The 24,839-nt window shown below is 37.4% G+C and overlaps 1 long non-coding RNA gene across 1 annotated transcript; it reads right to left on the reverse strand.

The window, feature by feature from the left end:
* Nucleotides 1–856: 856 nt before the first annotated feature.
* On the reverse strand, nucleotides 857–8,397 carry LOC126608887 (uncharacterized). The gene is made up of 2 exons (XR_007618009.1): nucleotides 8,220–8,397; nucleotides 857–990 (listed from the first exon to the last, which is right to left on the reverse strand). It is a non-coding gene; the product is annotated as an uncharacterized LOC126608887 (long non-coding RNA).
* Between the last annotated feature and the right edge of the window lie 16,442 nt (nucleotides 8,398–24,839).

Raw genomic sequence — 24,839 nt, forward strand, 5'->3', positions numbered from 1 at the left:
ATGCAAGTAGGGATCGTTCTACATCGGGAATTAGGAGGGCTTGCTAAAACCTCTAAACTGACTTAAAAACATATAAACAAAGTGAAAAACACTAAACTAGACTCAAAGAACTTAAAACAAACTCAAAGGACTCAAAACAAGCTAAAAACGCTCAAATCTGCCTAAAAACACAAACTGGGCAGATTTGGACTCTAACACACTTTTGGGACACCTAAAAACATAAATCAAAACAAATTTTGACTAATAAAACACTTTAAAGTAAAGGGGTTTTGGTTTTGACGAATTTGAAAACAAAACAAGTAAATTAAAGAACTAATGAAATCTACACGAATTTGAGTAAATTGAATGGATGGAAGGCTAGCTAGAAGGTTATTCTCCACACATGACACACTTGCACATAAACCAATTTTCAGTTGTTCTTTCGATCAGTCATGAAACTCAACACCCCAGGTTAATTAAGTCCACTTAAATTAACCTTCAAGTTCTCCTTAAGTTATTGAATTGGATGGGAAAACACATACAACAATTCAAGCATTCTTCAAAAGTTCTTTACGTGAACAGCACAATAAAGATACAATCAAAGATCATTAAGCATTATGAAAACTATAAGTATTGACGAGGCATTCGTTACTATGATGAGCATGAAACTCCTGCCAAGAATTTATTTAACGCGATTGTTTATAAGCGACCTCCACTACTTGTGAATATAAGTTTGTAACTATTAGGTGAAACTCCCTTATAATCTAGCATCATATTCATGCATGCAAACTAAGTGTGCACTCTTAATAAACATACACGAATAAGTTGTCAATCAAGCAGTTAAACAAATTGAATTCAAAACTTATGAAATCACAACTGAAGGTAATCAAATCATATTGCAAGCATGAACATGGTTTCGAATTCCCCCCTAGCTAAGGGGGGTTTAGTTCCTCATACTCACAAGGCAAAGATAAACAAATTTAGACATTGAAAACAAAAGAATGAAAACACCTAAAAACGCTCCAACAATCCAACTTGAATGGCAAGCACGCCCAAGGGTCCTCCTTCTTCTCTTTGTTGCGGCACAAAGTGTGGTTTGATGAATGAGTGGTAAATTATGGTGGTGGATGGATATAGGTGAGTTATGGTGAAGGGTGGATGGGTGGATTGTCTTCTCCCCTTTGTTATGGTGAAGGGTGGATATATTTATAGGCTAGGGAGAGGACCACCATCTAATTAAGGTGGTAGTGATGAGTGTTGTGGTAATGAGTGGATGTAATGGGTGTAATGGGTGAGTGTTTGGTAACGATTGGATGTAATGGGTGTAGTGGATGAATGTTTGGTAATGAGTGGATGTAATGGGTGTAGTGGATGGATGTTTGGAGTTGTAGGTCAACACACTTGCACACACACATGCTGATTTTTAGCCTTCAAATCTTCAAAAACGTCCATCCTCATGTCTCCATGCTTGCACTATCCAATCTTGGCCCAAAAATGCTCCAAAATGCTCCAAATAGCACTTTGTTGCTAACTTTGTTATTTGAACCTATAAACACACGAAAATAGCTTAAAGTACTAAAATAACTAGAATTAAACTAAGTAAATGCCAAGAAACAAGCTAACTAAGTTGCATAAATATGCTCTTATCAAATTCCCCCACACTTAGCTTTTGCTAGTCCTCAAGCAAACAAAAGAAACAAAACGAAACAAAACAAACAAAACAAACAAAACACAACCTAACCTTCCAACATTTGCCTTAGGGATTTTCAATGAAACATGACATGCCAAAGATCACCACTTACATAGATTTAAGCATTCCTTACCCTCGAGCATACTTAATCATAGTCACCATTCACTAGCTCACATTTAATCAATTAAAACAACATTTTGAATATAGTAACATGCCTTAGAGAATTTCCTTAATTCCTTACTAGATACACTCTTATTTTCACACAAGAATTTTTTACTACACTCCCTATACTAGGTATATGTGAGAAGATTGATGTAAACATGAAAACTAGTACTCACATATGTTTTTCAACAAAGAAGCAATTTCTGGAATTATTAATTCATTTATATATATGATCTCATGAATGGAATGCTACTACTTAGATGCGAGAACCAGTGACACCATATGCTCATATCAATTTCAAACTCCACAAATTGAAACACACAACACTCAAGATTGAAGTCAAGGGTTGTAACAGGGCTTGGGGGTAATGGCTAACAAAGAAAGGATAGGAATAACAAACGTTCTTAAAGCGATAGCAAGCAAAGTAATGGAATCGACACTTGGAATTTACTTTAGAATGCAAAAATCAACTTTTAAACACAAAGGGAAGATTCATGCAACACTTAGGGTCGAATTCAATGCTTTCGACCCCTTCTTCAACAAGCAACACTTTAGAGCTCTTTCTCATAAAATTTTCAACTCTTTTCACAACTTTTCTTCTTTTCATTCTATTTTCCACCAATTTTTCTTTTTCTTTTCCTTTTCTACTGGTGCCTTATGAAGGACTTTGGCACACACACACACACAAGAATCACTTCCCCCACACTTGTTTTTCTACAAGAGTTCAACAAAAGGAATTCCTTCTAAATTATACTTTACTATGCTTCAAGAACAAGGGTGTGGATGGTCCTAATCTAGGCTAGGTGAGGATAGTGTGGGTAACAAAGAACATAGGCAACACAAGGCTCAACGGGGTTAAACTTAAACACATAATGAAATAGGGGCACGGCAATTTGGCTTTGGTGGTCACTACAAAACTTCATCTTGAATATGTGTTATGCAAATCAATAGCATGCTTTGAATGAAATAGGCATGAGTTCTAGCATTTGGAACTAAATGATGAAACGCCTTCTAAGTAGCAACCAAGCAAAGAATAATGAGATCATGCAACGACTTTTAGTAAACAATGGTGCACAAATTATTAACTCTCCAAATAAACATTTAGGCTCAAGTCTCACAAGGTTGTAGCGTTCATTTGAGTTCCTTCCTTCAAGCGTGTTACAAAAACTGATTTTTCCTTTATGATTGCATGTGAATTCATAATTTATAACCACAACCAAGCATACATCAAAGAGTAAATCAAAATTTCATCCATGTTTATAACTCTCTTTAACAGTCATGTAATTAAAAACCAATCCTCATCATTGTGTTGGAAGGTACCCTAAGACACAAAAAAAACACACAAAAAAAACTCTTTTTGGGTTTTTCAAAACAATTTTTCAAATTTTTATGAGATTTTCGGATTTTTATGTCAAAACACACTAAAACACTCCAAAACAGCTTAAAAACACTTAAAAACATCAAGGAACAACACTTAGAAGTAATGGATGATAAACTCCCACGAATTTCATGCAAAACAACTTGGTTACCCCCCCCACACTTAAATCAAACATTGTCCTCAATGTTTCAAGCATAAACTCACACAAAAAAAAAAAAAAAAAACAAGCAAACAAACAACGAATAAACATGACAAGTATGGCAAAGTAAAAACCAGACAGAGTAAAGTTTAAGAACGCAAATCTGGTTTTGGAGATAGATGATCTTGTTGTCTTTCCACAACTTTGATCTCAAACTGGTTTGGAATTCTGAGCGAGGAATATGAGAGTTCCTTGGTTTCAAATCAGACTCCTTCTGCAGGGTTGATTTGATTGTGCAGTCTGCATTCTTCTCTGCTTGTTTCTTCTGCACGGCAGGCAGGCACGAGGTAGAGGTATTGGTCTATTTCTTTCTTCAATCTTTCCAAGTGCCCACCTCTTGCTTTCTTTCTCCTTGTCCCTAGCTGAGGATGAATTGGCAAATTGTCTCCACATGCTTCGAGGTATCATTTTCACTTCCCTTATCTGTTCCCCAAGCAGACGTGGTAGACGAAGAGGAAGCATAAAATGATGAAGATGAGCACTCGAGAGCAAGGCTAGGTAAGCAATCAGGAAGGGGTTCCAGGCAGTCGGTTCTAGATTGGAAGATTGATACCAAGTGCTGGCTAATTGTTCTCTTTCTCCTTGTCCCAAAACAACGACAAGGAGAAGGATAGGGAGAAAACATGCTATGAGATACTCTTGCTTTCAACCTTCATGATATGAAATACTTTTGCTTTGGATGAGTTGTTTGCAGAGGTACCCCAAGGAATAAGGAACATTAAGTGACTCGAGAGGGTTTGTTGGAAAGGCATTCTCGGAGAAGAATAAGGGTTATGTATGTCTGCCTTGCAATGGAGGGTGAAGGGTGACATTTATAGGAATTAATAACAGGTACTATTCTTTCACCCTTGTCAGCAACCGTTGGATGATTTAATAGTAAACTTCACGTGTTTTCTACTTCACAAGAGATCTTTGACAGATTGCCTGTAATTTCCGCAAGGCTGAGTGTGCATGTGACAGGCGCTAACACGTCTTGAAAACAAGTGCCTCTTCGATATCTGGAATCAGCGCTTCGACAAACTGCCCGTGATTTCCGCAAAGCTGACTCTGCATGTGACAGATGCTGACACGTTTGGAAAAGCAGATGCTTCTCCAATTTCTGAGCTTACCTCTTCGAGTTCTGAGCTCGCCTATTTGATCTCTGAAATCCCGTCGAGTGCAGAGGTTGCATGTGACAAGTGCGGACAAATCTGAAAAAGAAGATTGGCCCGTGGTTTCTAAGCAAGCCCAGCTTTTGTGAAAGCTAGCGCCTCTTTGATTTTTGAGTTGGTTTCTTCGATTTTTGAGCTCGCCTCTTCGATCTCTAAAATCCTGTCGAGTGCTGATTTTTATAGAGGTACGCAGGACGTTCAAAGCACACTTGAATTTCTGCCTGTAGAAACTCTATTCTTGCACTTCTACGACCTTGACTTGTCCGACCTCTTCTTTCTTTAACACCTCTAAAAATGTCTGGCCCCTCCGACCGTCGTTTTGACTTGAACCTTGGTGAAGAGGTAGTCTCGCCTTCTCCAGACAACATATGGCGCCTATCCTTCACATCCCCTACTGGTTCTCTTACCGTTGAGGATTCGGTGATGAAGAATGACATGACCGCTGCGGTGGTGGCCCGGAACCTTGTCACTCCCAAAGATAACAGACTACTTTCCAAACGGTCTGATGAGTTGGCTGTTAAGGATTCTCTGGCTCTTAGTGTGCAGTGTGCATGTTTTGTGTCTAATATGGCCCAACGCCTATTTGCTCGAACCCGTCAAGTTGAATCATTGGCGACTGAAGTGATGAGTCTCAAGCGGGAGATTAGAGGGCTCAAGCATGAGAATAAACAGGTGCACATGCTCGCACATAACTATGCTACAAACATGAAGAGGAAGATTGACTAGATGTAGGAATTTGATGGTCAGATTTTACTTGATCATCAGAGGTTTGTGGGTTTGTTCCAACAGCATTTACCTTCGTCTTCTGGGGTTGTACCTCGTACTGAAGCTCCAAATGATCAACCTCCGCTGCCTCCTCCCTCTGGGGCTCCGCCGACTGCTGAGGCTCCGTTGACTACTGAGACTTCTCCTAAGCAGCCTTTGTGAAGGCTCCCTCTTGTTATTTTCTGCTTAATATTCCTTTTTTTTTCATGAAAATGAATGTAAGAATACCTTGCATATCTGTCAATGTTTCAAAAATAAACCCACACCCAAAAATAATTAAATAAACAACAAAAATAAAAAATGACAATCATGGCAAAATAGAAATGCAGAAAAGGGAAGGTTTTTAGAAACTTAAAACTGATTGTGGAGCGATTAAAAAATCTTCCTTATTTGAATACATGGGTTGCCTCCCAAGAAGCGCTGGCTTTAACGTCCTTCAGCCGGACGAAACTTCCTTCTAAACTTGGATAGGGCCCATAGCATGGAATTGATCCTTGAATGGAAGGTGATACTTGACGTGATCCGGCAATGGTTTAAATTCTAGTGTAGGTGCCTGAATCATTAAAATCAACAAGTTAGTATAAAATAAAATCGAAGTTGGAGAAGATGGCTTACTTTCTTGCTCCAACACAAACTCAATTACGAACACCACATCTTTGAAGGTTGTAGGGATATGGGACTTGGCCAGATTTGGTGTTTTGAGAGTTATGACTTGTCCCGTGTCATAAAATCCAACTTCTTTGGGAATTTTGGTCTCAAGTGTATCTTCTTTGATGAATTCTAGACATTCTCCATCCACTTCTTGCTCTTGATTCTTTGGAAAGGTTTCGAAGATGCCTTTCTCACATTCTTCTTCCTTAGATTGCATGATCCTGCAAGGAATAAGGACATTTGGTGAAACGGGGTCAGGACAATTTGAATTTAGGCTTACCTTGGTTGTAGTGGACGGCATAAAGGGCATATGGGGCTGCGGCAAGGGTGGTTCTTCCCTTGGCGTGGCCTTGTTATTCTCCTCTTCTTCGAGCAGCAGCTGTTCATCCATGTTTTGGCTTGGTTTGGATGTCTTGGGTTCACCTCCAACCTCCACAACACTTCCCAAAGTGATAGCATCATGGATTTCAAAATCTTCTTTCAAATTTTCAACAGTTGAGTTGGAGAATTCACTTTGCTCTTGAATTTGTGCCTTGAACTCCATAATCTGCCCAAATTGCTTTTCCAATTCGCCCGTCTTCTTGGCTTGATTTTTCACCTCTTTGTTTCGGTTTTCTACATCCTGGTTCAAAGAGGTGAGTAATTTATTAAACATATCATTATCCAAAGATGTACCTGAATTGAATTGGGCAGATTGTTGTGGTGGTTCATATGGCCAGTGATAAAACTCCTCTTCTTGCTGCCAATATCCATCTTGTTGGAATTGTTGCAGTTCTCCACACATGTAATCTGAATAATCTCTCCAATCTGAATTGTAAGCGTTGGAAAACATGTTGTCCCATGATTGGCTATGGCTTTGATAACCCCAAGCATCTTCATTCGCAGTGAATTGAGAACATTGATGAGTTGGATATCCTTGCCTATAGGACACACCACATGTAGGGACACTTTGCATTGTGGTCCTTTCGGCATATTGTGACAATTGAGAAGTAAGTTTCGCCAATTGAGCTTGAATGGTAGCAAAATCCATGTCTTACTTCTCTAGTCCCTAAAATTAAGGAAACAAAACTAAATCAAATATCACAAGTAAAAATAAAAGATAGAAACAAAGTCAGTAACTAAAACAAAAAACATGAAAAAGAAACAACGGGGGATTAGCAAAGTTGCAAATCCCCGGCAACGGCGCAAAAAATTTGATGCGAATTTTAACTTAACACACAAATTAAACCCTCTTGTTGTCAAATTGTAGTATAAATGCAAGTAGGAATCGTTCTAAACCGGGAATTAGGAGGGCTTGCTAAAACCTCTAAACTGACTTAAAAACATATAAACAAAGACAAAAACACTAAACTAGACTCAAAGAACTTAAAACAAACTCAAAGGACTCATAATAAGCTAAAAACGCTCAAATCTGCCTAAAAACACAAACTGGGCAGATTTGGACTCTAACACACTTTTGGGACACCTAAAAACACAAATCAAAACAGATTTTGACTAATAAAACACTTTAAAGTAAAGGGGGTTTTGGTTTTGACGAATTTGAAAACAAAACAAGTAAATTAAAGAACTAATGAAATCTGCACGAATTTGAGTAAATTGAATGGATGGAAGGCTAGCTAGGAGGTTCTTCTCCACATATGACATACTTGCACATAAACCAATTTTTATTTGTTCTTTCGATCAATCATGAAACTCAACACCCCAGGTTAATTAAGTCCACTTAAATTAACCTTCAAGTTCTCCTTAAGTTATTGAATTGGATGGGAAATCACATACAACAATTCAAGAATTCTTCAAAAGTTCTTTACGTGAACAACACAATAAAGATACAATCAAAGATCATTAAGCATTATGAAAACTATAAGTATTGACGAGGCATTCGTTACTATGATGAGCATGAAACTCCTGCCAAGAATTTATTTAACGCGATTGTTTATAAGCGACCTCCACTACTTGTGAATATAAGTTTGTAACTATTAGGTGAAACTCCCTTATACTCTAGCATCATATTCATGCATGCAAACTAAGTGTGCACTCTTAATAAACATACACGAATAAGTTATCAATCAAGCAGTTAAACAAATTGAATTCACAACTTATGAAATCACAACTGAAGGTAATCAAATCATATTGCAAGCATGAACATGGTTTCGAATTCCCCCCTAGCTAAGGGGGTTTAGTTCCTCATACTCACAAAGCAAAGATAAACAAATTTAGACATTGAAAACAAAAGAATGAAAACACCTAAAAACGCTCCAACAATCCAACTTGAATGGCAAGCACGCCCAAGGGTCCTCCTTCTTCTCTTTGTTGCGGCACAAAGTGTGGTTTGATGGATGAGTGGTAAATTATGGTGGTGGATGGATATAGGTGAGTTATGGTGAAGGGTGGATGGGTGGATTGTCTTCTCCCCTTTGTTATGGTGAAGGGTGGATATATTTATAGGCTAGGGAAAGGACCACCATCTAATTAAGGTGGTAGTGATGAGTGTTGTGGTAATGAGTGCATGTAATGGGTGTGATGGGTGAGTGTTTGGTAATGAGTGGATGTAATGGGTGTAGTGGATGAATGTTTGCTAATGAGTGGATGTAATGGGTGTAGTGGATGAAAGTTTGGTAATGAGTGGATGTAAAGGGTGTAGTGGATGGATGTTTGGAGTTGTAGGTCAACACACTTGCACACACACATGCTGATTTTTAGCCTTCAAATCTTCAAAAACGTCCATCCTCATGTCTCCATGCTTGCACTATCCAATCTTGGCCCAAAAATGCTCCAAAATGCTCCAAATAGCACTTTGTTGCTAACTTTGTTATTTTAACCTACAAACACACGAAAATTGCTTAAAGTAGTAAAATAACTAGAATTAAACTAAGTAAATGCCAAGAAACAAGCTAACTAAGTTGCATAAATATGCTCCTATCAACTTCTAAATTCTGATACATTTTTCTTTTGGTGGTAAATTTACTTATACTTCTCACCTGTATGGATCATTTACCGTGTGCCATGTCATAAAGTGAGGACAGTCTCGTCATTTGGTCTGCCTTACAAGACGTCATGTTACGCATGGTGAGACTAAACGAGGCGTTTTACTGGTTGTGGCTCCTTCTGTTCACCCTGATACTCTGTTTTGTTGCAGAAGCTGATCTGATCTGAGCTCTGGTTGGTGGCAAGAGCTGATCTGAGCTTCTCAAGTTCATCGGCAGAGATTGAAGAAGCTGCGAGGAGAGCAAGATCAATAACTGGAACATCCTTCAATTGGGCAGCAGAAGCATCTGGGACTTGGATTCCACCATCTTCAACTTTATGGATATATTTCTCTGGCACCTGTTCCCCTTGGTGTTGGAAATGTGCCCTAAAACCAATCATATGATGATACTTTACGGACATTTCACAAAGTTAAACTAATGTAGTTTAAATATAAAGGGCAAAGATTATTGTTTGAGCTGTCTCATATAAATGTTATATGCTTAAACGATAAGTCCAAGGAATATGTGATTGGGAGAATGCAATCTAAAGAAGTTAGATTCATGAGACCATTCTTTCGTAGACACATCCTAAACGTTCCTGATCATAGGATTGCCAATTGGGCATTGACAGTCCGTTAAGATCAGTACGTGCTGTGTCTTCTCTCAGGGAAAATGACTAGTCTCGAGTCATTGGTGTGTGTGACTTCAAGACAAGTACGTAGGTGCTCAATAGAGAATGAGTTCACTGAACACGATCAACGAAGAGTTCTCATATTCATGTCACATGAGAACTTATGGTTGGGATAATGCAAAGTAGTCCTTTGATCTGAGGCATCACAGTTGTCTTGTGGTTAAGTCCTTGATCTTTGATTATGTCAAAGTCACCCCATCCGTAGGTGTCCACGGCATCGTTGGGGTGAAGCCACTTAGCCATGGAGGCAATTGAATGCGCAACAAGGGATCTCTAACCTTCAAACCGTTTGGGGGAGAATACTCTATGATATGATTGAAAATCTCTGATTAGAGTATGAATGAGATTTAGGAAGGCGTTCCAAATCACATTCAAGGTAATCATATAAGTAAACGAATCACATTGGATAGTAGACATGAATAAACTATCAAACCAAACAATGTGGTCAAGAGTATTGTATTAGAGAAAGACCGTATTGCATTTGTAATCCTAAACTGAATAGGTTCTCCACCTCTTCTGATTAGCTTGGGTAACCATGATATGCTGCTAGGTGTCACTCATGGTTTGTGGCAGCCCTAAACGTGTATAATCACTAAAGGGAGAATTGAAAGTAAGTTTCAATTCACAGTCGGTTTGAAAGAGTTCTAATCGCCCACTGCCTCGCGAAAAGGAACCTAATGGATCATACATCGTGTAAGGTAAAGATTGAAGAAACAACGGAGATGAGTAAGAATAATTAAATGGTTTAATTATTTATGGCAAGGATTAATTAATATGTTAATTAATCAAACGAATAAGTTCGTTAAAAGACCACGGGTTAGTTTTGGGCCTCAAGGCCCAATGGGCTTCGAACGTCAAGTCCATTGACTTAAGTTGTATGACAACTTAATGACTTATATTTCACAAAGGCCCTAAAAGCCCAATGAAACCCAATGGCCGGCCATTTAGAGATGGAGTGGGTTTTGGACTTATTTACAAGTTTGCCACTCCAATGAATTAAGCTATAAATGTGACTTTATAGCCAAAATTCATTTAGGGTTTCTTTTTAGGAAATTGGAGAGAACACAAAGCTCTCCTTTCTCTCTAAAGAGGCCGCCCCCCCTGGAGGGATTAGCTAGCAATCCCACTCCTCCAAGGTCACTCATTTCTTCTCCAATCTAACCTTGGTGTGGAGACTTAGAGGTTCTCTATTTTGAGAACTTGGAGAAACTTTTTCATCCATCCAAATCCATAGATTTAAGATGCAAGGAATGAAGACCCTCTCTTTGGGTGATTAGCCTTTGCTTATGCAAAGAGGAATCTACAAAGGTATAAATTTCTCAACTCACTTTGTTTTGAATTGAGTCTTGGTTCACCAATCTACTAGGCTTTGAATTTCATGGTTAATGTTTTGTTTTTAAGTGCATGCAAGCATGATTCCGCCTTTAATTGTTAATAGCATGCTAATAGATGTTGCTTAAATGAACATGTTTTTCACAAAATCATCCTTCAAGTGGTATCAGAGCCTAGGTCTAGTAGTTGGTGAATCCTTTTGGGTTTTGTATTTCATAGTTTTGATTTAAAAGTTGTAATATGTTACCAGCTTTATTCTTGTTTCTTTGAATGTAAATTTTGTTAGAAAATTTGCCATCTCAAATGTTGTAGATGTAGTTAATATGAGCATGAATATTAGAGCTAAAATTTGGTGCCAAGTTTTTGGGGATTTTCGGCCAAATCCAAAGGGTGATTTTTTGGGTTCTTGCTTGACTTGTTAAAAGTGTTTTAAAGTGACTTTTGGAACCCCTAAGTACCCTAGGATGTTAGCCCCATTTTGAATGGTGAAAATTTGAGTTTTATTGCTTGAAAACGTTCATGGAGCTCTTATGGGTTTTCATGGATGTTCTTCATTGTTCTTGATGTTCTTGCCAAGAACAAAAAGGTTTGATGTTTTGATTTAAAGTTTTGATTTATTTCATAAAGTCTTTGTTTTGTGTTGGTGGGCGTGACTTATCTATCATCAAAACATTTATTATTTTTTAGAGGTGATAGAAATGGTGATGGGTGTGTAAGAATGACTTCTCTTACACACACACCACTTGCATGGCTTTATTCACATCAATCTATTTCCACTTGCATGGCTTTATGACTTAGTTGAAAAATTTCCAAATTTTTGTGGACTTATCTCCACTCCTTTTTCTCCCTAAAACCGGCCACCCTATTAAAATAGGGTATTTTTGGGGCTTTATGCAATTACATAAAGTTTTGATACTTTTGTGTATTTGTATTTTGACTCGAAAGTTTACGTTTTGACGTTAAGGCCTAAAAACGCTAAAGGACAAATTGTTTTGCTCCTTTAATGATGTTTTGAATTTATTGAAATTTTTGGGTTCTAGTTGTAATTACATGAAGTAGTGGACTTTTGTTTTTTTACAAAGTGACCCCAAAAGTTTGTGTTTTTGCAATATAGCCCATAAGTTGTGGTAATTGCATTTTGGCCCAAATTAGGTTGAGAACAAAATTGTTTTGTCTCTTTAAATGAGAATTGGATTTTCATTTTATTTAGCTCCATTTAAATCAATTTAATGGATACAAAAACCAAATGAAAATGTTGCATTCAATTTAATTAGTTAAAGTGTTAATTAATTAAAGGGTGATTATGAACCTAAGCCTACGATAATTGAGCTATGTGAAAGGCCGTTTCAAATTTGTTTGAACCATGGGAATGTGTAGATTAGATTTTGGTTGTAATTTGATTTGATCAAATGTTGTAAAAGAGCTTAAGCTCTTCTTTACTTTAAAGTAATTTGAATTGTTCAAATGTTGTAATGAGCATAAGCTCACCTTTACTTTGAAGTACTTCTTTCTTGCTTTATTTGATATGCATGAAAATGAAGTAGTTGGGTCCAACGCCCCTAAGACAACACGCCTTAATGTGATTAAAACGCGTAACTAAAATCAATCACCATCCCTAGACCGAGATTCAACACTAGGCTCGTGTTGAATCTAAACAAAGGTTCATAGTCATCCTAAGGCCCTAAGGCAACTATATAGTCCATCAAATGAATGCAAAAGTTTATGTTAGTAGTATCATATACTTTTGCTTTAAAAACCGTTTTATAAGCATAGTGGGAGTATTATATACAACTAAAAACAATCAAATGGACCAATAGTTGCAATAGGACCAAAATTGTTTTAATAAAGATTAAAATGAATATTTATATGTGATGAGACCTAAAACCCTTAACCAAACCAATATTAAGTTGATAAAGCGTGAGAGTGCTTTGAACACTCTTTCGTGGCCTTCTACCGTGGTAGGCTCCAATCGTTTATGACTTGTACACCGCCTTCACCCTATCATGGGGGAGTGCAAAGTGCATGCTTATACTCAGGAGGAGTCTATATGCATACTTGATGATGTGAGACGTAGGCAACGAGAATGATCAACATCATATCATTGTGAGGTTGTTCTTGAACCCCTACCCGAACTTGCATGGTGGGAATGACTTAACTAAGTGCAATGGAGCCAACATCATATCATTGTGAGGTAACATTCTCTAGAGGCCAAATAAGATGGGTACTTGCAAGAGATGCAAATGAGTAAGCGTACTCTCTCATTATTATTAATGCTAGCCAACATCATATCATTGTGAGGTGGGCTTGGTAGTAGTGAGTCTCCCATACCCTACTAAGAGTTTCCTCCAAAACTCTCGAATTCCAATGAGGGATATGGAATTTGCCAAAAATAGTGGGTGGTGCTATTTGATTTAAAGACCCGGATCAAATGGCTTAAAATCAATCAATTTATATTCGTTATGTATTTATTTACCAATATATTTGCAAACACTATCCAACACTTGACAAATAAAAGCCGAAAGCTTTAGTTTCCGGACTTGGTACTACAAAACCATAGATTGTGTTTAATGGCTTGTAAATGTACCTAAGTAGTCTCATCCTCACAATCTTCCTATTGATAATGTATCATTAGAAGAATATGTTAGAAAAAGTCTATCATAAAGAGGACAACACTTTTAATGTCATAATTCTTCAATTACAAATTGTTGTATGAAGAAATAAGAGTTGCTTTGAACAACCCTTAGTCAATGCAAACACTAGTGCTTGTTTTCTTTGTTAAATGAACAAAGAACTTGAGAGGAAAGCACAATGGCATGGACACTTTATGTGCCATGATTCTTCACTTACAAATTGTTGTATGAAGAAATGAGAGTTGCCTTGAACAACTCTTGAAAGTTTGTAATTATGTTTAGAACATAATGGTTGGTTGACAAAAATAGTCCATCAACATGGACTTATGATGATTTTGAATCATTGAGTGTTGAAGTGTTAGACCACTTCAAGAGACAGAAACTAGGCTAGGACTTCACCTTTGAGTCCCTATCCAAATGGTTCACTAAGTTTATTGTAAACTATATAGTGAACAATAACCACACACTCTCCAAATCGTTTGATGTGTATAACACAATTGAAATAAGTTTCAAGAGAGATAGTGGGAGTTTAGGGACCATGACCATTGTAGTCAAAGGAGAAGTCAAATGAAGAAGATAAAATTAACTCTAAGGGAACAAACTTTCTTTATGAAAGGATGGACATTGGAAGGGGTATTTGCAAGAAATGTCTTGCAAGTGTCAAGAACACACCTTTCGAAGGTGTTGTAAATTGTTCTTGAATAGTTCAAAACAGTTGGTTCTTCTACTTGAATGCTTGATTGCGTATTAGTAACTATGATTTACAATCGTTGTAAAAGTGTGACTAATAAGAAGTAGAAGAAATATGAGAGAAGAAAAAGTGCTTCACATTCGGAACGTGAATAAAATATAGATCTCTACGAAAGCAGATAGTACTTACTTCCTCATATGAACTACCAAAGAAATTGGAAAAACCAAAGATTGTCTTTACATTCCAATTTTAAGGAACGTAATTTCGTCACTATAGTAGAGATGGATGAATGTTTTGTTTGACAAAACATTGTTCTTTATTAATCAATGATTGGATTATTGTAATCTAATTGATTGTCTCTATAGTAGAGATGATATGGTAGTGTTAACTGTTTAGAACATAATGATGCTTAAAACCCAAAAGATTGCAAGGTAGTGACTAATCCCAACTGAGTTGTGATACCTCTAAAACATAAATTACGAGTTGGTCATAGATGGATGCTTTGGATCGTTAGATCCGGATCCAATATCTTCTTGTTAAAATTGTATAGAGGCAAAATGTTTGAATCTTTATTCTTTTGGAAAGAATAAAGAATCACAAAGTTGTTGAGGTTAATTCACTTAGATGTTAGTGGCACTTGTCCACAACATAATACTACTCATGTTGTATGACATTCACCAAAGATCACCCTCGGTTGGACTATAGTTTATTTTAAATAAACACAAGTCCGAATACTTTGCAAAAGGTTTCAAAGAATTCAAGAAATGTAAGTTGATGAGTAAGACGTCTAAAGTATTTACATCCTTAGATTTGATCCAAGGAATGGTAACACTTTAGAATAGTTTTCTTGAAAGATATCAAGGAAAGAAGCATCATAAGATAATGAATTTCTCCATTAGGAGAAGAACAAACTCGAATAAGATTTAGTTCGTTGGATGTTATCTATTACCCACATATATGATACATATACTTCTAAAATAATATGATTGTCAATTAGAAGATCTTCCAAAATTTGCATAACTCCATAAGATGTAGTTGGAAAGAAAGACAAATCTTAAGCATGTTAAGATTTGGGGTTGTGTGCTAATAAGCAATATTTGTTTGATAACAATCTTGTGGGATATCCTTAAATTAACTTTTGGATATCACTTCTATAAACCAACTAACAAATGTTGTTTTGTTGGGTAGTTCATTGTAATCCTACAATGTGATTTACCTAAGAGCAAATGAATGAGAGATAGAACTCAAAGAATGGGTTCTTTGAGATACAAGATAATAATCAACAAATATAACAACCTAGTTCCTATACCAAAAGCTCCAAGGTAGTCAAGAAGGATTTATAAACCGTCTCAGTTGAATGGTTTGAACTTTATGACTATGTCATAGAGTTGCACCTCTTAATTCGAAAGAAATAAGAATGAAAATCCTTATGACTACATTGAGTGTATATACGATATATACTCAAGGAAATGGTAAAGTACCATTTGACCCGAAATAATGAAACCTTCATAAGCTAATTGGTAGCTTAAGGTAACTACAATCAAAAGAATGGTTGACTTTGAAGAAACCATCTTTGACGTAGTCTTGGTTTCAATTAATTCGAAGATAGCTAGCTACAACTAAATGGTGATTCAATGTTTGAACATAATATGGGTTTCCGAAAGCATTATTAAGATAGTCTTAATAATATATGTCTAAAACTATGAATCACAAGACATGTAATTTGTAGAGATCCATCCATCATGAATCTAAGCAAGCTAGTGGGAGCTATGAGCATTTTATGAGAAAAAGGATCAAATCGTTTGATTTCTTATAAAGATGTAAATGAATCTTTTGTTTACTAGGTTTACAAAAGATTAGTGGGAGTTAATCATATTCCTAAAATTTAACATATATATGATATATTAATTTTGGAAATGAAAAGAATTCTTCTTCATTAAAGTTATGACTTTAAAACATTATATGAAGATAGAATGTATATGGGAGATATAGTCTATGTACATGGGATGGAAATCTATAATGATATATTTCATGATATAATTGGATTATATCAAGCCCTAAATATAGACAAAAGATGATAGGAAGTTTCTCATATGATGATGAACTTCAATCAAAAGGACAACTCTAGTGAGACTAAGAAGTTGCTCTTCTCAAAGAGAACGTACTCTTTGACTCCCAAAGAAATAATGCGTAAATAGAATCCTTTATGCGTAAGCAGAAAGGTGATTTATGTATTTCATATTGTATGAAAAACATTGATATGACTTGTACCTAGAAAGGTACAAGACGATATCAGTACAAACCCAGGATCAGAACCATGGCAACTGTCAAGTGAGTCCTTAAGTATTTAAGAAATACTAAAGGATAGATTCCTCAATAATTGAGGAAGAATTAGAGTAACGTAATGGAAGTGTAAATGTATTAGATTATGTATCTAATCCATCATTGGATGTTTCTTCATTATGAATGAAGAGATAATCAGATATCTCTTTATTATGACTAAAGAGATATTTGGATGGAAACATTAAAGTAATGACTTTAGTGTGTTCCATTATGAATGCAAAATATATTGCCATATAGAAGCTTACAACAATGTTGTTTGGATGGGAAAGTTCATTTATGAACTCTCTATTCGGTTCCAACCAGAAAGTGTATCTAGTGTATCGACACTATGACACTAATGGGGCGATAGCTCAAGCCAGGGAATCAAGGTCTCATCAAGATCCGAACTCATATGAGAGACTGAACCACATGATTGAGAATCATGTATAATGGTGACGTCGTTATTCTCAAGGTTGCTTCTATGGATAACATATAGATATCCATTGTCTATGCCTACTACTCAGCCATTTATGAAATGACTACAGAAGAGGTATCATCACTGATGACCAAGTTGGTTGGCCCTAGTGCAAGTGGGAGATTGTTGGAAATGTGCCCTAAAACCAATCATATGATGACACTTTACGGACATTTCACAAAGTTAAACTAATGTAGTTTAAATATAAAGGGCAAAGATTATTGTTTGAGCCGTCTCATATAAATGTTATATGCTTAAACGATAAGTCCAAGGAATATGTGATTGGGAGAATGCAATCTAAAGAAGTTAGATTCATGAGACCATTCTTTCGTAGACACATCCTAAACGTTCCTGATCATAGGATTGCCAATTGGGCATTGACAGTCCGTTAAGATCAGTACGTGCTGTGTCTTCTCTCAGTGAGAATGACTAGTCTCGAGTCATTGGTGTGTGTGACATCAAGACAAGTACGTAGGTGCTCAATAGAGAATGAGTTCACTGAACACGATCAACGAAGAGTTCTCATATTCATGTCACATGAGAACTCATGGTTGGGATAATGCAAAGTAGTCCTTTGACCTGAGGCATCACAGTTGTCTTGTTGTTAAGTCCTTGATCTTTGATTATGTCAAAGTCCCCCCATCCGCGGGTGTCCACGACATCGTTGGGGTTAAGCCACTTAGCCATGGAGGCAATTGAATGCGCAACAAGGGATCTCTAACCTTCAAACCGTTTGGGGGAGAATACTCTATGATATGATTGAAAATATCTGATCAGAGTATGAATGAGATTTAGGAAGGCGTTCCAAATCACATTCAAGGTAATCATATAAGTAAACGAATCACATTGGATAGTAGACATGAATAAACTATTAAACCAAACAATGTGGTCAAGAGTATTATGTTAGAGAAAGACCGTATTGCATTTGTAATCCTAAACTGAATAGGTTCTCCACCTCTTCTGATTAGCTTGGGTAACTATGATATGCTGCTAGGTGTCACTCATGGTTTGTGGAAACCCTAAACGTGTATAATCACTAAAGGGAGAATTGAAAGTAAGTTTCAATTCACAATCGGTTTGAAAGAGTTCTAATCGCCCACTGCCTCGCGGAAAGGAACCTAATGGATCGTACACCGTGTAAGGTAAAGATTGAAGAAACAACGGAGATGAGTAAGAATAATTAAATGGTTTAATTATTTATGGCAAGGATTAATTAATATGTTAATTAATCAAACGAATAAGTTCGTTAAAAGACCACGGGTTAGTTTTGGGCCTCAAGGCCCAATGGGCTTCGAACGTCAAGTCCATTGACTTAAGTTGTATGACAACTTGATGACTAATAATTCACAAAGCCCCTAAAAGCCCAATGAAACCCAATGGCCGGCCATTTAGAGATGGAGTGGGTTTTGGACTTATTTACAAGTTTGCCACTCCAATGAATTAAGCTATAAATGTGACTTTATAGCCAAAATTCATTTAGGGTTTCTTTTTAGGAAATTGGAGAGAACACAAAGCTCTCCTTTCTCTCTAAAGAGGCCGCCCCCCCTTGGAGGGATTAGCTAGCAATCCCACTCCTCCAAGGGCATTCATTTCTTCTCCAATCTAACCTTGGTGTGGAGACTTAGAGGTTCTCTATTTTGAGAACTTGGAGAAACTTTTTCATCCATCCAAATCCATAGATTTAAGATGCAAGGAATGAAGGCCCTCTCTTTGGGTGATTAGCCTTTGCTTATGCAAAGAGGAATCTACAAAGGTATAAATTTCTCAACTCACTTTGTTTTGAATTGAGTTTTGGTTCACCAATCTACTAGGCTTTGAATTTCATGGTTAATGTTTTGTTTTTAAGTGCATGCAAGCATGATTCCGCCTTTAATTGTTAATTGCATGCTAATAGATGTTGCTTAAATGAACATGTTTTTCACAAAATCATCCTTCACTTGGATGAGCACTTCCTGGACAGTTTTGGACCCTAATAACTCAATCTTCGCAAGCTTTTGTAATTTTAAGCTGCAAATTAAAGATCTACAAATTGGGTGAGTGTGATGATCCCTCCACCACCCCTCTCACTTTCTTCTAAGCATACTTCCCTATCCCCACCGTACATTTCCCGAATTTCCACCTTCAACGTGATCGCAACCGCCAATTGGACCGCTATATTGCAATCCATCAGTCGATTTATAATCTGTACTGATTTGGAGTCCTGCTACTACTCCTCATCCAGATTTGGTTTGGGGTCGTCGGATTGTTATGAGGATGGTGATACAGACGTCTCATCCTTGACAGCGAGGTTGAGGAGGGCGAGTAGGACCGACTCGTGGGACTCGGGCGAGTCACGAAGGCAGAGCATGGACATAAACGGGCTCACCGAGTGGGAGAGCTGGTGCCGACACCGGTGTGAGATCTTTGTGAGGTGATGGATTTCCTGGGCGCCCTGAAGTTGGAATCCTGGTCGTTGGATTGGATGAGTTCTAGAGCGTGATGGATGGCTGGGTATGAGGAGAAGGTGTGTGAGAGTGAGTCAGGAGTCGAACTCAAATCGTCGGATGATGAGTGAGAATTCGTTAAGAAAGAAGGTGAACGAAGTGAAGAGGTGGTGGTGGGTAAGTTGAGTTGGGTGGGTGGTCGAGTAAGAAAAAACAGAGAGGAAGAAATATCTGAGTGGGGAAATTTAGAGGCTGAGAAGCGCTCTGAGGAGAGAGAGTGAAGAGATGTCTCAGAGAGACAGATTATGAGTAAAGAGGGAGTATGCGAAGGTTTTCTGGAAAAGCCATGGGTTCTTGGGTTTTTGCAGATTCACGGTGGAGGTGAAAAATTGAGAGAGAACCAACATAATTTTTTGTGTCGTTTCCCACAGACGGCGCCAAATGTTGATGCACAAAATCAGTGAGGACTTTGGTACAATAGAAAGTGTTAAGTTTGTGACCTTCGCTAGATTGCTCCGGTCACTAGTGTGGATAAGTATGTAAATGGATAGAGACAGGGAAGCAAACACAAGATGTACGTGGTTCACCCAGATTGGCTACGTCCACAGAGTAGAGGAGTTCTCATTAATTGTGAAGGGTTTACATAAGTACATAGGTTGAAGCTCTCCGTTTGTGATTACTAGTGAATGATTTAGTACAAATGACATTAGGAAATATTGTGAGAGAATGATCTCTATTTATAGAAGAGAGTTTCTAGTTTCATTCTGACATTGACATGTGTCGTGTTGTGATTGGCTTCTGATGTTGACACGTGTCGTGCTATGATTGGCTTCTGATGTCGACACGTGTCGCGTTGTGATTGGCCTCCTGGTTGGAGGGAAACTCTTATGGGTCCTTGACGGTATATTGTTGATCGGTGCTCAGTAGTTTCGGGATTGGTCAAGTATGGTACAAACAGATAGCAAGTGCAACCATACACCTTTAAAAATGAATAATCAGGTAGGCAATGAAATAGTTTTTGAAGTTGTGATACAAATTTAAGTGTAGAAGATGGTGTTCTATTGATAAGATACACTGAAGTTTGTACCACTTCTACCCAATATTGGTGAGGAAGATTTGATTGAGCAAATAGAGTTCTAGTAAGCTCAATAATGTGTCTATGCTTCCTCTCTGCTAAACCATTTTGCTCAGGTGTGTGTAGGCAACAAAATTGTTGTGTTATTCCATGAGATGTGTGAAAGGACTTAAAAGCATTGTTTGTATATTCCCTCCCCCCCCCCCCCCCATTATCACATCACATAGCTTTGATCTTTTGATCAAATTGATTTTCAACTTGTAGTTTAAAATTCTGAAAAGCTTTAAAAGCATCATATTTTAATTTTAAAGGATATAGCCAACAAAATCGAGACCAATCATCAATAAAAATAATGTAATATTTGAAACCAGAAATGGAAGGGAGTGGAGCCGGACCCCAAATATAAGAGTGGATTTATTGTAGAGGAGATGTTGAATTACATTGAGCTCTTGAAAAAGGTAACCTAGGCTACTTGCCTAAAGGAAAACTATTACAAAAGGAGAGATCTTTAATGTTGCCAGCAAGAGCAATATTTGAAGAGGAGACAATCCGTTGAAAAACTTGAAAGTTAGGGTGCCTGAGGCTCTTGTGCCAAAGATTGGGTGTTGCCTTGATATTGAAACAAGTAGGAGATGATAGCATTTTCGAAAAGGAATTTTATAGAGGCAATCTTTAGGGCCTTGAAAAAAGGTTTTCCATGTAACCATGTCCTTAATGATGCAAGAAAATAAGGTAAGTATCAAGCAACAGTTATTGTCATTGGTAAATTGATAAATAGACAACAAATTATGAGTAGCTTGAGGCGTGTGAAGGAATGTAGAAGTAAGATTTACTAGAGTGCTAAATGTCATGAGATTGACCATTTGCTAAACTGACTTTGTCTAGTCCTGTGTAGTCTGACAGAAATGAGAGATTGGAAAGGTCATTGGTAATGTGATGTGTGGCCTCAGAGTTAGCATACCAGGTATATGTGGAAGGAGAAGCTTGATTCGTGAAGGAGTAGGATGCAGACAGAGAAGGCAATTGATGCTGATAATACTTTAGGGAAGGTGTAGTAAGTTTTGATGGTGGAGGGAAATCTTGGAAACCTTGGTTCAGACGATTAGGACATCAAGCAGTAGAATGGCCATGGGTATTACATAATGTACAAAAAGGTCTAGTGTTGTTAGTGGTGTTATGATGGAAGAAGTTGCGGGAATTGTTGGAAAAGTTGGGACAATGGAAGCGATTTTGGTTAAAGGTGGAGTTTTTGTTAGGCCTGGAGTGGGAAAAATAGGATTAAGAGTTATTATTGAAAGGCTTGGAAGGTGCAGAGGTGTGAAAAGCTTGAAAAAAGGGTTCTTGGAGATGAGCGGTACGACTCTTAATAGCTAGCTCTTCACTAAGCAAGAGGCCTTGGAGTTCTTCAGGGTTTACAGGATCTGAACGAACTCTAATCAAAGTAGCAAAAGCATTGCAGTCGCTACGAAGGCTATTGAGGGTATAGGCTACAAAATCAAGGTCATCAAGCGGTTCACTAGCCGCAGCAAGGGCTCAGCAGTCTGCTTGACAAGCTGAAGATAGTCAAACATGCAGAGGGTTCCTTTCTTCTAATTTTGAAGTTTACCTTTGAGCTGTAGCAAGTGGGATCTAGAAATACCACCAAAACGGTTCTCCAGGTTGAGCCATAGAGTACGAGCAGTTGTTGAGCCAACTGTGTAAGGGAGAATAGCTTCAAAGAGGCTAGCATTTATCCAAATCTTACAGGTGCGATCTTTCTTTACCATTGGGCATAAGCAGGATTTGGAATTGTGGGTTTAGTAGCAGAGGCATCAGAAAGAAATTGTGGGGGGGGGGGGGGCAAAGCTCAGTTCCATCAATCAGGCCTAACATATCATAGTTCTCAAAAATGGGGATGAAAAGCTCTTTCCACACAAGGTAGTTATCACGTGTAAATTTGGCAGGCAGGAGGGATGGAATGTGTTGAGCAGCAATATGAGGTTTGTAAGACTGAGTTTGATGAGACAGATTAAATGAGGAAGCATCAGAAAAGGGGTTAGTCATGTCTTGAATTTTTGAAGAGGCCATAGGTTAGAAGAAGAAAGAAAAACAATGTAATAACTGTTGGGTAGTAATGGCTTTGGATACCATGATGAAAAACAAAGTTGAGGAAAAGAATTATCTTTTTATATGGTTTGAATGAATTACAAGATATGTTGCTATCTTTGAAGAAGAAAGAAACGGCAGACCTAAAACTCAAAACATAAAGAGTAAGACAATAGTATTTATATACATGACAACATTTGAAACCCTATAAGAATATTCTTCTTGCTCATCCTTATCTATGCACAGTGGTCCGAGCCTTGTTGTCAATGTACCATTGAGGTGATGCTAGATGAGTGATGGGTGTTTTGATCAATTGAATAGGTGTCTTGGCAAGGTGTAGCACCATGGGCATTGTTAACTGGACTATGGTTAATAAAAGGTTGCAACTTGTTGGTACCGTGTCATTTTAACCACCAAATATGCACGTGCTTGCATATAATTTAAAGAAGGGACAACAAGATATAATGTTCACAAACAACGGGAGGTAATAGATCCATCTATTATGCATTACACTTGTTTTTTTCCATTTTGTGTCTAATGTTGTCGTTCTTATTGTAATATTCATAAGCTACGGAAGCACCTTATACTTTGCTCGGAAGTGGTTGAAGCGAACGAAAGCACCTTCTCGTAATAGTGTATGGAACTGCTCTATGACAGTGAATACCTTTGTTCTTACTGTTCATTTGGAATTGCAATGTTCTCAAGTAGTGAAAGTCTTGGAGTTCATTTTTCTCTCTCTGAAGTTCATAGTTTCTTTTTTCAAAAGTAATTTTACAAGAAATGATTGAAATGAGAGCGAGTTGCATGTGGCGCACTATCACAATGATGGGGAGGAATGATGTCCTTGCATGACGCTGGGTTTGAACCTTGTCAGTGGCAAACTACTTTCTAACTTAATCACAATATCGCTCAATTAAAAAAAAGAAATGAGAGAGAGCCTTCTTACAGTAGTATTATTAACTTGGCACTGATTGTTTGGGAAAATGATCTTCGCCGGATCCTTTTCTTGGGGATCCTAGGGATCCTATGATCGGGACCGTCCATTATACATCGTGCAGCCAGAAGATCCGGCGAGGATCCTTTTCCGATTGTTTGTACCCAAATTAACACGTCCCATTGGGTCGGGTAAAATTTGAGACCCTGCCAATTACCCATGTTTTGATGTCGACATCTCATAGATATCGATTTCACGATAGCTTTAACAATAGTTTTGGGTATTATGTTATTCGTAGAAGCACATTGAAGTCGCTATTACATGTTTGGTTTGGAAGTGATTTTAGAATGACTACAAGCGTTTTTAGAAAAAAAATGTTTTTGTGTTTTAAAGACACTTCAAGTGCTTTTCTAGGATTCACTTGTATTTTTACAAAGTTTGGCTAATAAACATTTTACAAAAAAAGTGATTTCATCCATCTTAAACACAGTCCCAAACGAGTTCATACATGATATGCTAGAAACCAACACTCAAATTAAACTCAACCAATAAAACTTAAACTAAATTAAACTCACAATTAAACAATGGGAGATTTGAATGATTGAATTGAACTAAAATTAACAAAAGTAAATGGCAACAAGTACTTAAAAGTGTTGAGTGATTATTGGATGAAAGGCCAACTAAAGGATTCTTCTCCACACATGAAACATATGCATACCACTTGATTTCCAGTTATTGTTTCTGTAAACAGCGAATGATAATGCCTCAAATTAACCATGAACATCACTAATTAACTCTCAAATTTTCCTAAGCTCATTGAATTGGACAAAGCATAGCACAACTAAAATCGTTTTTCTCAAGTTTTCTAATTTGTAACTATAAAAATCATTAAGGTATGTGAAAATCATAAGTATTGACAGAGCAATTGTAACTATGAACGAAAAGATGTAAGAATGTGAGTGTCCAATGGTATGGTTAATGTTTTCTCGATGTACAAGTAACTTGGTCTTCGAGTTATTTAGTTTAATTAGGTTGTATTTGTAAATCTGAATTCTTGTATTTATTGTCGATGCAAATTTCCGCCGTCTTCAGTCTTGACGAAAATGCACCTGCAAAACAATCAACACCTTCGATCAAAGACCTAAGCCTCACGCACCCATGAGGTGGGGGGGGGTTAGGTCAATGGATCTCCGATGCCTAAGTTAGTTTCTCTGAGAGAGTAAAGTGTGAATATCTTGAG

The sequence above is a fragment of the Malus sylvestris genome, chromosome 16 (assembly GCF_916048215.2).
Source record: "Malus sylvestris chromosome 16, drMalSylv7.2, whole genome shotgun sequence".
In the NCBI taxonomy this organism is placed as follows: Eukaryota; Viridiplantae; Streptophyta; class Magnoliopsida; order Rosales; family Rosaceae; genus Malus; species Malus sylvestris.